Source organism: Sus scrofa, chromosome 2 (genome assembly GCF_054392235.1).
Source record: "Sus scrofa isolate SSC_HxYL_T2T_F1_AM1 chromosome 2, Sscrofa_HxYL_maternal_Yorkshire_Landrace_v2.0, whole genome shotgun sequence".
NCBI lineage: Eukaryota > Metazoa > Chordata > Mammalia > Artiodactyla > Suidae > Sus > Sus scrofa.
The window spans coordinates 47,204,213-47,217,953 of record NC_139384.1 but is presented as its reverse complement, the minus strand read 5'-3'; the positions used below and the strand labels follow the sequence as shown (position 1 = coordinate 47,217,953).

Here is a 13,741-nt window from a genome sequence, read left to right as displayed (position 1 = left end):
AATGCTGATTGCTTCTGGAATTAAAAATCTGTCTTCAGACACTACCAGGCTGGACAACCTTGCTTTCCTCTGCCAGTCTCTGTATTTAGGTTGTATTCCTCCAATCCCTACATATTCTATCCCAAAAGTCTCAGCCCAGATCCACCAGAATTATGACTAGAGAGGAATCTTTATGAGCCCCCTGCAAAAAAAAAATCCTATGGGAATGAGATGGAGTCAGGATAGATACCTTTGGAGCAAAGGGCTAGCAAGCATATCTGAGAAGATCTTTGTTTGCGTCATTGATCTGCAGGGCCAGCCCTGGTGACATCATTGTTCAGAATTTGATGTACAGGGCAATTTGTGTATACAGCATCCCTCCATCTTTCATTTTCAAAAAGGATTTATTTTTATCCCCCAAATATCCTTCAATTTATTTATCCTAAGGAGCCCTGCTTCTTTGGCAGTTTTCCTCTGGCTGCATTAGTTGGAAATCTCCCTGAGCCCCTCTCCTTGGCTGCTGATCCCTGTCTGACTGACAGCATCTAAGAGATGACCTCTCTCCGGGAATAAGAAGAGGGATTTCTCAGGAATAACTAACAGTCTTTTAGAAAACAAAGCCTTCTTCTAACCACTTATAATTTTCCTCTGAGTGCTCAGCAAAAAAAATAGCTCATGGAAACCTCCTTCCTTGCATTTGCCCTTTGAGGGACAGCAAACCATTTTCTGTCCATTATATAGGGCTGTTTGGGCAGAACAGTAACTTAGAGATGTCACCTTTTCATGGAAGGGTCCCGTCTTTAATATGCAGAGTAGATGGAAGTCTGTAGAAATGTGAGCACAATGTAAAAAGGATTTTACATTGCGGCGTGAATGATGACAACATTTTTAATCGAGAAGAGCATTGCTGTGCATGAGCCAAGAGACGCTTTCTCCGGCTGTTGGGAACAATTTCCTCCAGGACTCAACCCACTAGTCTGTCATCAGGTGAGAGTGTTTCTTGGGCTGCATGCCAGTTCTTGGATGGCTGAAACACTTGCCTGGGCTATGGCTACTCGCCCCACAGTGCTCTCCGAACATAGTCACCCACAGTGACTCACATAGAAAGCTTTTACCTCATTTTGTTGACTTCCATTGTGTGGGCTGAAGGCTGAGCTTAGCTGGAAGAAAGGAAAATGAGAACCAGAGAAGAGGTGACTGATTGACAGTCTCCATTACCAAATGACACATGAGAATATAGAAGCTTTTAATAAGGAAGGTAAGGTGAGAGCTTTGCCCTCTACTGGATTTCTTTTGCTACTTGTGAATCACAGCTGATCTGGGGGCAGGCACAGTGAGTTCAAGAGGGTTGATGCAATAGGATGAAGGTTTTTCAGTGAACAACTTCTCGGTGGGATCTTATAAGGAAGAAGGGTAGAGGACTCCCATTTCTACTGAATGGAAGGCAATGATCTGGAGAAATCCATTCACTGAGTGGTTGTCCCAATGCTGGTATAGCCCAGGTGTGAACTGAAGTCTACCAACCCCTTTCAATCCCTTACAAGATCGTCATCTTAGACCCTTTTCCATGCCTTATCATCTCTCCATTCTAGCCTCTGTATGTGTTGTCTTTGATTCTGCCTCATGTAGACTCTGAGATAAAAATGCAACACTTCCCTTGATTTCCTCAAAGATAACCAGTCCAACAAAACAGAAAAGGTTATAATCAATTTTATTAAAGATATGGGGATAAAGGATGAAGTCACATCAAGCTATGTAAATCAGCTAAATTTTCTTTCTTTTCTTTTCTCTATTGCCTTTTTAGGGATGTACCTGCAGCATATGGAAGTTCTTAGGCTAGGGGTTGAGTTGGAGCTGCAGCTGCCAGCCTACACCACAACCACAGCAATGCCAGATCTGAGCCACATCTGTGACCGATACTGCAGCCCACAGCAACACCAGACCCTTAACCCACTGAGCGAGGCCAGGGATCAAACCTGCATCCTCATGGATACTAGTCAGGTTCTTAACCTGCTGAGCCACAAGGGGAACTCCAAACTAAATTTTCATATTAGGCATTTCTGTTCTTTTCAGTTTTTTTTTTTAATCCCTCACCTCATCCTCTAAGTAGAAGAGTTACTCCTTTGCTCTTTACCCCCTGTGAGTTCTAGGGCTTCAGTTGTTTCCTCTTTCTCCTTTCACCCATCATTTCCAGACTGCCCTAAGGGAACTTTAATTTTTTATCCCTCTATTATGCAGAACAATGCAGTTTTCCCTACCTCTAGATCACAAACTTCGAGTCCAAACACATCAACAATCTAACAAGGCAGTGTTGATGATGAATAAACAAAACAAACTAACAATAAAGCATAGAGTTATTATACCACTTTTATTCATTTAGCAAATATATGCGGAGTGGTTACTATGTGCCAGGCACTGTTCTAAATAAGCACTGTCCATCTCTAGACAGAAACTTGCATAGTACTTCTGCCTTCTCAGGATGGGCACCTGGTTTCTTTTGTGTGTGTGTGTGTGTGTGTTTGTCTTTTTAGGGCTGAACCCCTGGCATGTGGAGGTTCCCAGGCTAGGGGTCTAATTGGAGCTACAGCTGCTGGCTTATGCCAGAGCCACAGCAACGCCAGATCCAAGCCGTGTCTGCAACCTACACCACAGCTCATGGCAACACTGGATTCTTAGCCCACTGAGCAAGGCCAGAGACCGAACCCACAACCTTATGCTTCCTAGTTGGATTTATTTCCGCTGCACCATGGCAGGAACCCTGGAACCTGGTTTCAATTGGAATATTATATTTGTTGCCCTTAAGGCAAAAGTTTTGGTTAACCTTGACTCCTACAACTGATGGTTCATTCATTCATTAAATTCTGGAAGACAAACATCACCTCTGACCTATGCAGTCTACCACTTCTTCTCTACTGTGGAGAAATAGTCAGTTAAGGAGAGATTGGACTTTAGTCTTGGGACTAGAGGCACCCTCTCTGAAAAGTTCTAGGGTGCTGCCCTGGTCTTCAGATACATTGAAGGGAATGAAAAAATATTATTCAAAGGAATGTGATGGTCTATAAGGGAGTTAATTTGGCCCCCCAAAAGCCTTCTGTAACAATTAGGGCTGGGTATCTGGGAGAGATGGTTGGCCTGCCTACAGTTCACTCTACTGCCCAAGCCTACTTGACATGGTTGAGCTCAGGAGACCATTTATCTAGAGCTTCCTGCTTCTCCTTAAATATCTCTAATTGCTTGGAGAGAGGTAAATAAACATAAATATTTAAAAGTGGGCTCTGGAGTCAGATTGTCTATGCTTAGATCCTGCCCTTAAGTTTACTAGATGTGACATTGGGCAAGTACTTAACTTTTCTATCCTTGTTTTTTTCCAATAGATAGCAAGGATAACAGTATCTGTTTCATAGCATTGTTATTAAGTGTGATGGTTAATTTGATTTATCAACTTGACTCTAGGGCTTCCAGGTATTTGTTATGCATTATTTCTGTGTGTGCCTGTGAGGGTGTTTCTGGATAAGATCAACATTTGAATCCATAGACTGAGTAAAGTATATTGCCCTCCCCAATTTTGAGTAGGCTTCACTCAATCCATTGAAGCCTGGAAAGAATAAAAAGCTGAATAGGAAAGAATTCTTTCTTCCTGCCTGGCTGTCTTGAGCTGTCATTAGTCTTTTGCTTTCAGACTCAGACTGGAACTCTGTCATCTCTTCTTCTGGGTCTCAGCTTGCTGACTATAGATTTTGGACTTCTCAGACTCCCTAAGCAATATGAGCCAATCTCTTATAGTAAATGTATCATGTATGTAATTTCCTATTGATTCTGTGTCTCTGGAGAACCCAGATTAATATATAAGGATTATGTAAAATCGTCCAAGTAGAGCTCTTAGCATACTGCTCAGTGTTGCAGAGTAAGCATTCACATACTTCCATGATTCTTCAGATGTTCATCAAATCCAACCTTTGGGCTGGGCACGGTTCCAGGTGCTGGAGATACAGTGGTGAGCAATGTATTCAAGGAGAGTGCTCTCAAGGAGCTTACATTCTAGTGAGGGAAGACAAATAATATACAAATAAGTAGTTTTCAGAGATAATTTCAGACAGTGTAAGTTCTGTAAAGGAATTAAAACAGCTTAATGTCATAAAGAGAAAAGAGGGACTTCTTTAGATAGGGTGGTTATGGAAGGTCTTTTTATTATTTTTTATTTTTGTCTTTTTGCCTTTTCTAGGGATGCTGCTGCAGCACATGGAGTTTCCCAGGCTAGGGGTCTAATGGGAGCTGTAGCCGCCGGCCTACACCAGAGCCACAGCAACGCGGGATCCGAGCCGCATCTGCAACCTATACCACAGCTCACGGCAACACCGGATCCTTAACCCACTGAGCAAGGGCAGGGATTGGACCCACAACCTCACGGTTCCTAGTCGGATTCATTAACCATTGCGCCACGATGGGAACTCCTAGAAGTTCTTTTTAAAGTAGTTGACATTTCAAGTTGAAAACTGAGGAGTGATAAGGAACTCGCCATTGAAACTGGTGGTGGTGGTGTTTATATGTCTGTACAATGTCATAGAAGAGGAGGATTGACAGATAAGAAAGGCTTTTAGGTAGAGGAACCAGACAGTGCAAAGCTTGTGGATTAGAAGATCTCTTGGTGTGATAGTTCTCAGATTTTCAAAAAGTCCAGTATGTGTATATGGGTGAGGGGAGACTGGCATCAGAGGGCACTGGCAAGACGGATAGGAGCTGGACCATGTCTGTCTTAAAGCTATGGATAAGTATTTAAATTTTTTAACCTAACTCTATTGGATTATTTTAAGAAGAGGAGTAACCCAATATGATCTATTGTCTTAAAAGAGCACTCCGAGAATTACGTGGAAAAGGGATCACAGAAGCAACAGTCAAATCCGGGACACTAGTTGGAAGACTATTGGGATTGTTCAGACAGGAAATTATGGTGGCTTGGATTAGGGTCCCTAGTTGCCATGGTTTGAATGTTTGTATCCCTCGAAAATTCATATGTTGAAATCCTAATGCTCAGTGTGATGGTATTCAGAGTTGGGGACTTAGGGAAGTGATTAAGTCACGAGGGCAGAGTCTTCATAAAGGAGACTAATGCCCCATAAAAGAAACCTCAGAGAGTTCCCTTGCGCCTTCTGCCATGTGAGGACACAACGAGAAGCAGCAACCTCGAAGAGGCCTCTTCCTGTGGTCATGTTGGCACCCTGAGCTCAGATTCCTAGTCACTAGAATAGTGAGAAATAAATTTCTGTTGTATGAGCTACCTAGTCTGTTGTCTTGTTACAGCTGTCTGAATGGACTAAGATACTGGTGGAGACAGAGAGAAATGGGTGGATTTAGGATTTTTTTTCGATGGGAAGTGTAGAGTTAATGGGATTTATCAATGGATTAGGTATAGATAAAGGAAAAGGAGGAATTAAGGATGATATCTACACTTTGAGCTGACTCTACTTAGTTATTTGTGCTGCCATTTACTATGATAGGTAAAAGTGGGGGAAGAACTGATTTGGCAGGAAAAAAAATCCCAAAATTATTTTTGGACATGATTAGGTAGAGAGGCTTAAACTTCACTTAAACTTCATTTAAGTGAAGTTGCATGTGTGTTACTCAGTTCCCATCCAAACCCCTTCTTGTAAGCCTTTCTTATAGAGGTTAGAAAATTAGGAGTTCTCCTGTGGTGCAGCAGGTTAAGGAGCTGGTGTCACTGCAGTGGCTTGGGTCATTGCTGTGGCTCAGGTTTGATCCCTGGCCTGGGAACTTTTGCATGCTGTGGATGTGGCCAAAAACAAACAAACAAACAAATCACAATTAAAAAAAAATTAAAAACATTTCTTTTCAGGTCTTCTTGGAGCTGGAGTTCCACACAAAATTTAGGCTTTGGCAATCAGAGGCATTCATAAAGACTTGGAGGGCAAAACTGAACGTTTCTAGGGGCACTCATAGAGTTCCTGGAATCATGACTACTGTAAGTGACCAGCAGTGGACTTCATATTCAAACACTGAGTGTGGTTAGTTTCTCCTGAATGTGCTATATTTAGCTGTGTGGCATCCAGACTGGATTCCCTGGCCCTTTAAACAATTCTGTAAGCTACTCAATACCTTGTAACAAATACCTTCTTACAAATTAGCTTAGAGAATTCTGTTATATACAACTAAGCACCCTGAGAATACAATGTCAAATGTTTACAGTTAGCTTTATTGCTAAGAGTCATTCGGCTGTCTCCCATGGTCCTCCATCTTTTCAGGAGTGAGTATGAAAATTTAATTTTGGAGTTCTCATCGTGGCACAGCGCAAACGAATCTGACTAGGAACCATCAGGGTGTGGGTTCGATCCCTGGCCTTGCTCAGTGGATTAAGGATCTGGCATTGCTGTGACCTGTGGTGTAGGTCACAGACGCAGCTCGGATCCGTGTTACTGTGGCTGTGGTGTAGGCTCTGATTAGACCCCTAGCCTGGGAACTTCCATATCCCGCAGGTGCAGCCCTTAAAAAAAAAAAAAATAAAAAATTTAACCCCTCAAGATAGATTGCTGAGGAATTCTCTTGTGGTGCAGCAGGTTAAGGAGTTAGCGTTGTCACTGCATCAGCTTGGGTTGCTGCCATGGAGCAGGTTCTACCCCTGGGGAACTTTCACATGTCCCTCCTACCCTGCAGAGAGAGAGAGAGGTGCTGAAAACACACATATGCAAAAATAAGCCTGATATAATTATTTTCAACAATAACTAAGAGAAATGTCCCAGTAATTTCTGGGCCAAGAAAATTTCTAAGATACTAGATTTGAGAAAATAGTCTGTTCAACAAGAAATAACAAATCAAGTCATGAAATCTTATAAATCAGGATTGGGATCTCCCTGCCCCCACTGCCCCAAGCTCATGCCGCTTTAATGAGTCTTTGACTACATGTCCTTTATATTTTCCTTTGAACAGAAGAGCTCTTATTGTGTTTGAGTTATTGCTGCAAGAGAATAGAGGGCACTGATTTTCTTGGTGTTTGTTTACTGTTGAAGGAGGCACCAAAGATAAATAACCCTAAGACTAGGGTTTTCTAGATACTCTGAGAAAAAACCTTAAGGATCAGGTTGGTGAGAGAAGTCAATGAAGTGACGTCAGCATGTCACAGCCTTTTAGCTAATCTTTTCACAACACATTATGAATAGGAAACTTATTCTTGCCTATTTCTAGGGAAGGGTCATTAAACAGTGCCAGACTCTTTATGATAATAATATGGGTTATAACGGACTATCTTAGAGCCTTAAGCAGTCTTTATTATTCCCATTTGTACCTATAGCTTTCTGCTGCAAGCACCTATGACCTTCTGCCTGGGAATTTTCTCTGGCCACAGAAGCCTGGCCATGCAGGACTGGCCAGATGTGCTGAGGAGTTAGCACCCTTGGGAGCGCCTTTAAACTGGTGATGGACTGGAGCTGGTGGATAAATAAATCATCATTCTTTAAGTGGAATAATTCTGAGGCTTTCTCTCTATAGTGTCCTAGAGAGTCTCCAACAGGATAAAGCCCCAGTTGCCTGCTGAAGTAACCTGCATATTATTGTACTCTCCAAAGATTGTCTTTTCTTCCCTGTCTCACTTTCCAGTTTCCATACTGGCGTAAGGCCCCAATTAATGGTTTGGACCCAGATTCTTGTCTTGGTTCTGCTTCTGGAGAAACCCAGTGTAAGATGATGGTTAACATGGATAAAGCACTTACTAGTTGCAGTGCACTGTTCTATGTGCTTTATGTTTATTACCTATTTAATTCTCACAACAGCCCTATTAAATAAGTAATATTATTATCCTCATTTTACAAAAGAGGATCCTGAGGTGCAGAAAGTTTGAGCCATTTGTCTACGAAGAAAGAGCTAGTAAGTGTGAGAGCCAGGATTTGAACAACAGGCAGCCTGGCTCCAGAATCTACTTTCTACTAGAGATTGTGATCTCTAATATTGTAGCCACTAACTAAATGTGGCTATTTACATTTAGGTTATATTAAATAAAAAATTCAGTTCTTTGGTTGCACTGCTGTATTTCATGTGCTCAAGAGCCCCATGTAGTTTGTGGCTGTTGTCTTGGACAGCACAGATTTGGAATATTCCCATTCTTGCAGAAAGTTCTCTTGGACAGCACCATTTCCTAAGACCCTCTTTTAAATCTATGGTCTATCTCAAATTTCCTCAACCCTATAGAAACACCCACTTACCCAGAAACACCCTCTAGAAGACATAGTTGAGGGACAGAAAAAGTAGGAAAATATGTTAGAGCTCTTTGCCACTACTCATAAGAGAGACACTCAGGTCCTTTCTTAACTGTTCTTACTTCTGATTTGCTCCAGCCAGTTCTATTGAGTATGCTTCTGTTGTTTTCCTGATGATGTTGAATTAGCAGGTGCAAATTCAATTAATCAGGGCTTGGCAGATATATCAACAGTGACCAGAAGAAACCACCAAAAAATAAAAATATGATCCCCAGATTTTGACTGTGAGGATCTCATAGTCAACTGAATATGAATAACTAATATGCTAATATAAATATAGAATAACTGAAAACAATGGACCAAGAGCTCAAAAGCACAGAAGTCAGGATCAGCAGGTATGGAGGTAAACAGTCCAACCCACTCAGGTCTTGACACAGGGCACAGCACAGTGATTGATCTTCTCTTGATGATGGCTGTGAGTCATCTAGAGAAGGTTAAGAGGAGAATGTCATGCATTTAAAAAAGATTTCCATCCAAAATGGCTTTTAAAAGATGTGTTTTCCATTTACAGTATGTTTCAGTTATCTAGTTTACTTTAGCAAAAGCTCTCATTTTTTTCCGAGAGTGTTGAATGCAGGAGATTTTATCCAATTGGCTTTACAAGAAAGTTTTAAGAACCTGTATTTCAACTTTCTTTGCAGTGTGGAAGATGCTCTCAGACAGGGAGCAGAGAGTCAATTTGGTTCCTGTGAGTCTGAGCCAAGAAAGAATTTTAATCATCTCAGAGGAACCTAACCTGAGTAATTCCTTGACGTCATTCACTGTCCAGCTCTCAGAGTGACCAGCTTGGGTCTGGGCCACCATGCTTTGCTCATTCTCTGTCTCTGGCAGGCACAGACAACTCTAAAAATATTCTCTAAGGGACTTCTGCGGGTTAGATGTTGGCATCTCTATTTCTCTGGGGTTTGGAGAAAGAAGCCTCCAAGCAGGAGGCCTGTGATGGGGAGTGGGAATCAGTTGAGGTCACGTGCTCAGTGGATTAAATCTAATTTGAGGGCTCTGCAATAATTGTCTGTACATCCTGTGCTTCAGCCAGTCTTCTTACCTGGTTTAGCAGAACAGAAAGCTATGTAGAGACATACGTTTCTAGTGCAGACTCTAGTAGGGCAGGGAAAACCATCAAGAAGCAAGGACTGCAGACAAACTCAGGACTCTGAACAATTGGTTGCCTCTGCTGGTGGAGTTTTAGGATGGGCTGAAAAAACAATGGATTGATTGCAAGCCTTTAAAATGAAGAGATAGATCCAAGATTTCCATCTATATTTCATGTCCTATAGTTAGATGACTGGGTACCAGAAAAGACTGGAAGATCTTCATAATGAGGGGTAAAACTCTCAGCCTCCTTTATTACTCATTGGCTTATACTCCACACTCAACCCCTATCCTGCTGATCCTTGCAGGAGTCCTCTTAGGGCAAACGAAAAGCCAAGGGAAAAGACCTACAATTATTCATAGCTTAGCTCCCCTCCCAATAAAATGGCGGGGTTGCTCTCATGTAATCACTCTATATTCAGGTCCATTAATGGACAATTCTTCCATCCCCATCTTCTGATTAGTGTGTTATTACCTCCCTCTTAAATATAAATCAGCAGTCAAAGAGAACCAGAAATGTGAGGGTAACCTCTAAAATGAAAAGAACAAAACAAATGACCCAAGTTTAAAAGCTTCAGAGAGCTAGATGATGTACCCATCAAATAAAACAGGAGGATGTACAAAGTAAGATATAATTTTTAAAAGCTATTGGAAGTTAAAAATATGATCAAAAGAATTTAAAAACAGTATAAATTTGAAAATAAAAGCTTCCCAGGAAGTTGAATGGGGGGGGCAGGGAGGGAGAGAGAGTTCTCAAAGGAAAAAAGCAAGAAAATATTCTTGAACTGGAGAAAATGAATTTTCTTACTGCAAGTGTTCTCCTAGTATTTAGATCAATAAAGGAAAAAAATCCACACCAAGGCACGTCATAATATTTTAGAAGACTGAAACAGAGATAGGAAGAAGGAGAGGGAGCTAGAAGAGAGAAAGGGGGAGGGAGAGAGAGATCCTATACCAAAGAATAAATGGAAATGAATTTCCATTCAGAATTGTAAACATATTCACCATTTGTCACACTTCTGAATGGAAATGATTTCCAACTTAGAATTCTATTTCTATAAAATTTGTCTATCATATAATGATGAGTTTACTCCACCAAAGTGAGGTAGTAAACCAAGAATGAGGGACAAATAGGATCTAGGAAAAGGAATAAACAAGTGATGGGCAGAAAGAAATTTAAATGAAAAGAGAGAGGAATTATTACCTAAAAATAAGATAATGTAATTAAAGTACAGTATATGACTTAGCTGGTCCATATGTAGTTTTAGTAATATAAACCCTCATATCTATTTGATGGACAAATAGATGATATTACTATATTGAGAGGATGTGGATGGGATAGGTATGTGTTTTATTTGGGTGGAGGGTTATATACAAGGGCTCCTGTTAAATACATCATTGTAATATAAGCATCAGGAGGCCAGGGATTTTTGCTTGGTTCACTGTGAATGGCTAGTGCCTAGAACAATACCTGGCACATAGTAGGTCCTCCATAAATATTTGTTGAGTGAATAAAATTTTCCCCTAAGGAATATTTCTCCAAGGAAATTTATAAAGAAAAACGGAGAGTCAGTTAAATAAAAATAAACTTCAAAAGCTATAGTACATGGAATCTGTTTCTCTCTAAAATGTAATGACTACCATTTTCAAGATGTAAAGGTAATTACATAAAATAGTTAAACCAAGCCCCTCAAAACAGTTGAGACAATTTAATGGATAAAGATATTCCTGGGAAGCTATTCTCTGTAAATCCTTATGCTAGTTAGTTTGATTGGAGATGCCTTGAAGCTCAGAACAGTTCCAGGAAAATCAAAATGTAATTTTCTCAATTTAGAAAGCAAAGCATTTTATTGACTTTTTCTTCCATTCACTCACAAATATAATAAAGGATGGGTTGAGGGAAAATGCCTTATTTTGCTTTTCAAGCTGGAGTTCTGAAGAGAGGCCCTTCCTCTCACATTAGATTTCAAAAATTTTCACCAGAACACTGATTCCTCTTATTAAACACGAAGAGATGTGCCTTTGGATCAACAATCTGCTTTTCCATCTAATGGATCTAAATTGGGTCCAATTCAACTTGGCTGTGAATTTACTGCTGACTCTTACTGTAATGAACCTTTGGAACGGTTCATTCATTCATTCTCTCGATCATTCCCTCCTCACCGAACATTTGCTGTGCACCTACTATGCTCCAGAGACTAGTGGAGGAAGATTGGCTCAAATAATTCGGGGGCATTCTGAGCTAAAATAGCCGGTCCATAGGGGTACCAAGAAGATACCTAAAGTCTGGAACCAAGTCTATTTTTGTGAAGATGGGCCTCAGGATCGGATGCACACTCCTTTTTCTTGCCAGAGCTCAGGGATACAAGTCTTCGCAGATTTTACAGAAACTTTCAGTGACTTTACCACGGGTGGAAGATCTGTTCGGATTATGGACCACCGATTGCGTGCTTTTGCAGTGGAGAGCGCCGCCAGGGATTGTGTTCAGCTGGGTAGCAGCAAGGATGTCGGTCCCAACACTTCAAAAAGTCCTATGACACAGAATCTCTGGAGAGACTGCCAGCTTTTCAGCCTTTAGCCCCAAGGGGTCCAACTTCCCCCCAAAGTTCATATTTTGGGGCCTCTATGGAGACCAGCCCACACACCCCACTCCACCTGCGCTGAGGGCTTCCCGGGCTCAGTTCGCAGCAAATGACTTGGGGAGACTAGAGAGCCTGGAGTTGCTGGGTCTTGGGCCTTTGGGGACTTCTCTCTTACCCCGCCCCCTATGCTGGCCCTCTTTAGAGAGCTGTGCTGCTGTGAGTTGCTGCTGCGGGTTGCACTCACTGCCAGACCTCAGAGGCGGTGGCCCAGGTGGGGAAAAGGCAGTGAAGAGCGCAGAGGCATTAGCTCCCAGCTGCGCCTTTCCACTCCGCGGCTCCTTTCCCGGCCAGAATCTGGGAAAAGGATGCAGAAGTGTTCCCTGTCATTTGCAGGGCTCTGGGAGAAGGGGCCCCAAGTAAAGGCCTCTTCGGTGTCACTAGGTGCACCCGAAAGCGAGCCCTACAATTGAAGTGCAGAGAGACAGTCCCACTGGTACAGCTAACTCCCTCAGAAAGCAGCGCTTCCTGGTGCGGGATTGCAGAGGTCCTGGAGTCCTCCTGCCCTGTTTCCTGTCCACCGCAGCCGGCGGGCACGTTCTAGGAGCCCGCCTAGCGTTCCCAGGAGTAGGAGGGACTCCGGGTGAGGCAGCCGCCGTGTACTCTGCCCTCCAGGGTAGCAGGCCCGGCAAGAGTCGCCCCGTTCGGCGGCCTGGATTCTTTGGGCGTGTTACCTGGAGTTTTAGTTGCCCGGGTGCTGGAGGGCAAAGCACAAACGAGATCCTGACAGAGAAAATAAGACCCAGAGGGTCTAGACAGACGTCCCTGAACTCCTTTCTGACCTGCAGAAGAAATCGTCACCAGCTGCGGGCATTCCGCTAGCCTCTGCCTTAGTTCCCTGCTCCGCACTCTGGAGCGAAGCTTCTTGAGAGGCTTTGCGAGCTCAGGAGGGCCCGGAGGGCATATTTGGGGTCGTGGCCACCACGTCCTGTAGGGCTAGCCTGAGGCCCTGAGGATCGGTGCACTCTCTCACTTCTTCTCCACTGCCTGTACCCCCACTCCCCTCTACGCCCCTTCTGCCAGAGCTGGGATCGCCTTGTCTGCGAGTGCCGCAGGCTCCGGCGGCGCGGACTCCAGACTCCGCTTTCCTTAAGGGAAAAGACAGATGCAGAGTCCATGCGCCTGCCTGTGCGTATGTCTACGTGTGTGCTTGGGGGACAATGTGTACCCCTGTGTACATAAAAGTTCCTTTTCCTGAAATCAGAAACTTGAGGGGTTGCTTTCGGATCTGGGCGAGGTCGCTTTGGGTTGATGAGCTCTCCCTTCTTCGCTAACAGCTGGCTTGGGCGCGTCTGTTGCAGCAAATGCTGGAGATCTGCAGAATGTCTGTGTATGAGTGCGAAAGGAGAGCGTGTGGCTGGGGTCCAGGTAGGTGAGCGCCTGAGGTACCCCCCGCGGGAAGCATGGGTGCGCGCACCCACTGGCCCGTGGCTGCGAGTGGCTCGGATGTGAAAGTCCTAAGTTTACCCTTTGGGCTTGCTGCACCTGCTCTTCTTCGTGGGTTCGCTCTGACCCCGGGCAGCTCTGCAGTCAAGCGATTCAGGAAAGTGGGGAGGGAGTGTGGGGAGAGACAGGTAGAAACCGGGACACAGATGTCCGGGCCCAGCAGCTTGGCAAACAGAACGCAGAAGCGGTGGACAGCTGTGTAAACCAACCCTGGTGCCACAGTGCAGGATCCCCGGTTAGAGTAGGGGATGCTGAACCCATGATAGAGAATTCGGTGGGGGAGGGGGGCTATGAGGGGGATGCCTAACGCACTGTACAGTCAGG

The 13,741-nt window shown here is 43.5% G+C and overlaps 1 protein-coding gene across 1 annotated transcript in view; it reads left to right on the top strand.

Moving 5' to 3' along the window:
• Nucleotides 1–13,741, top strand: part of INSC (INSC spindle orientation adaptor protein) — an 864,422-nt gene that overhangs the window by 644,225 nt on the left and 206,456 nt on the right. The window lies entirely within an intron of this gene.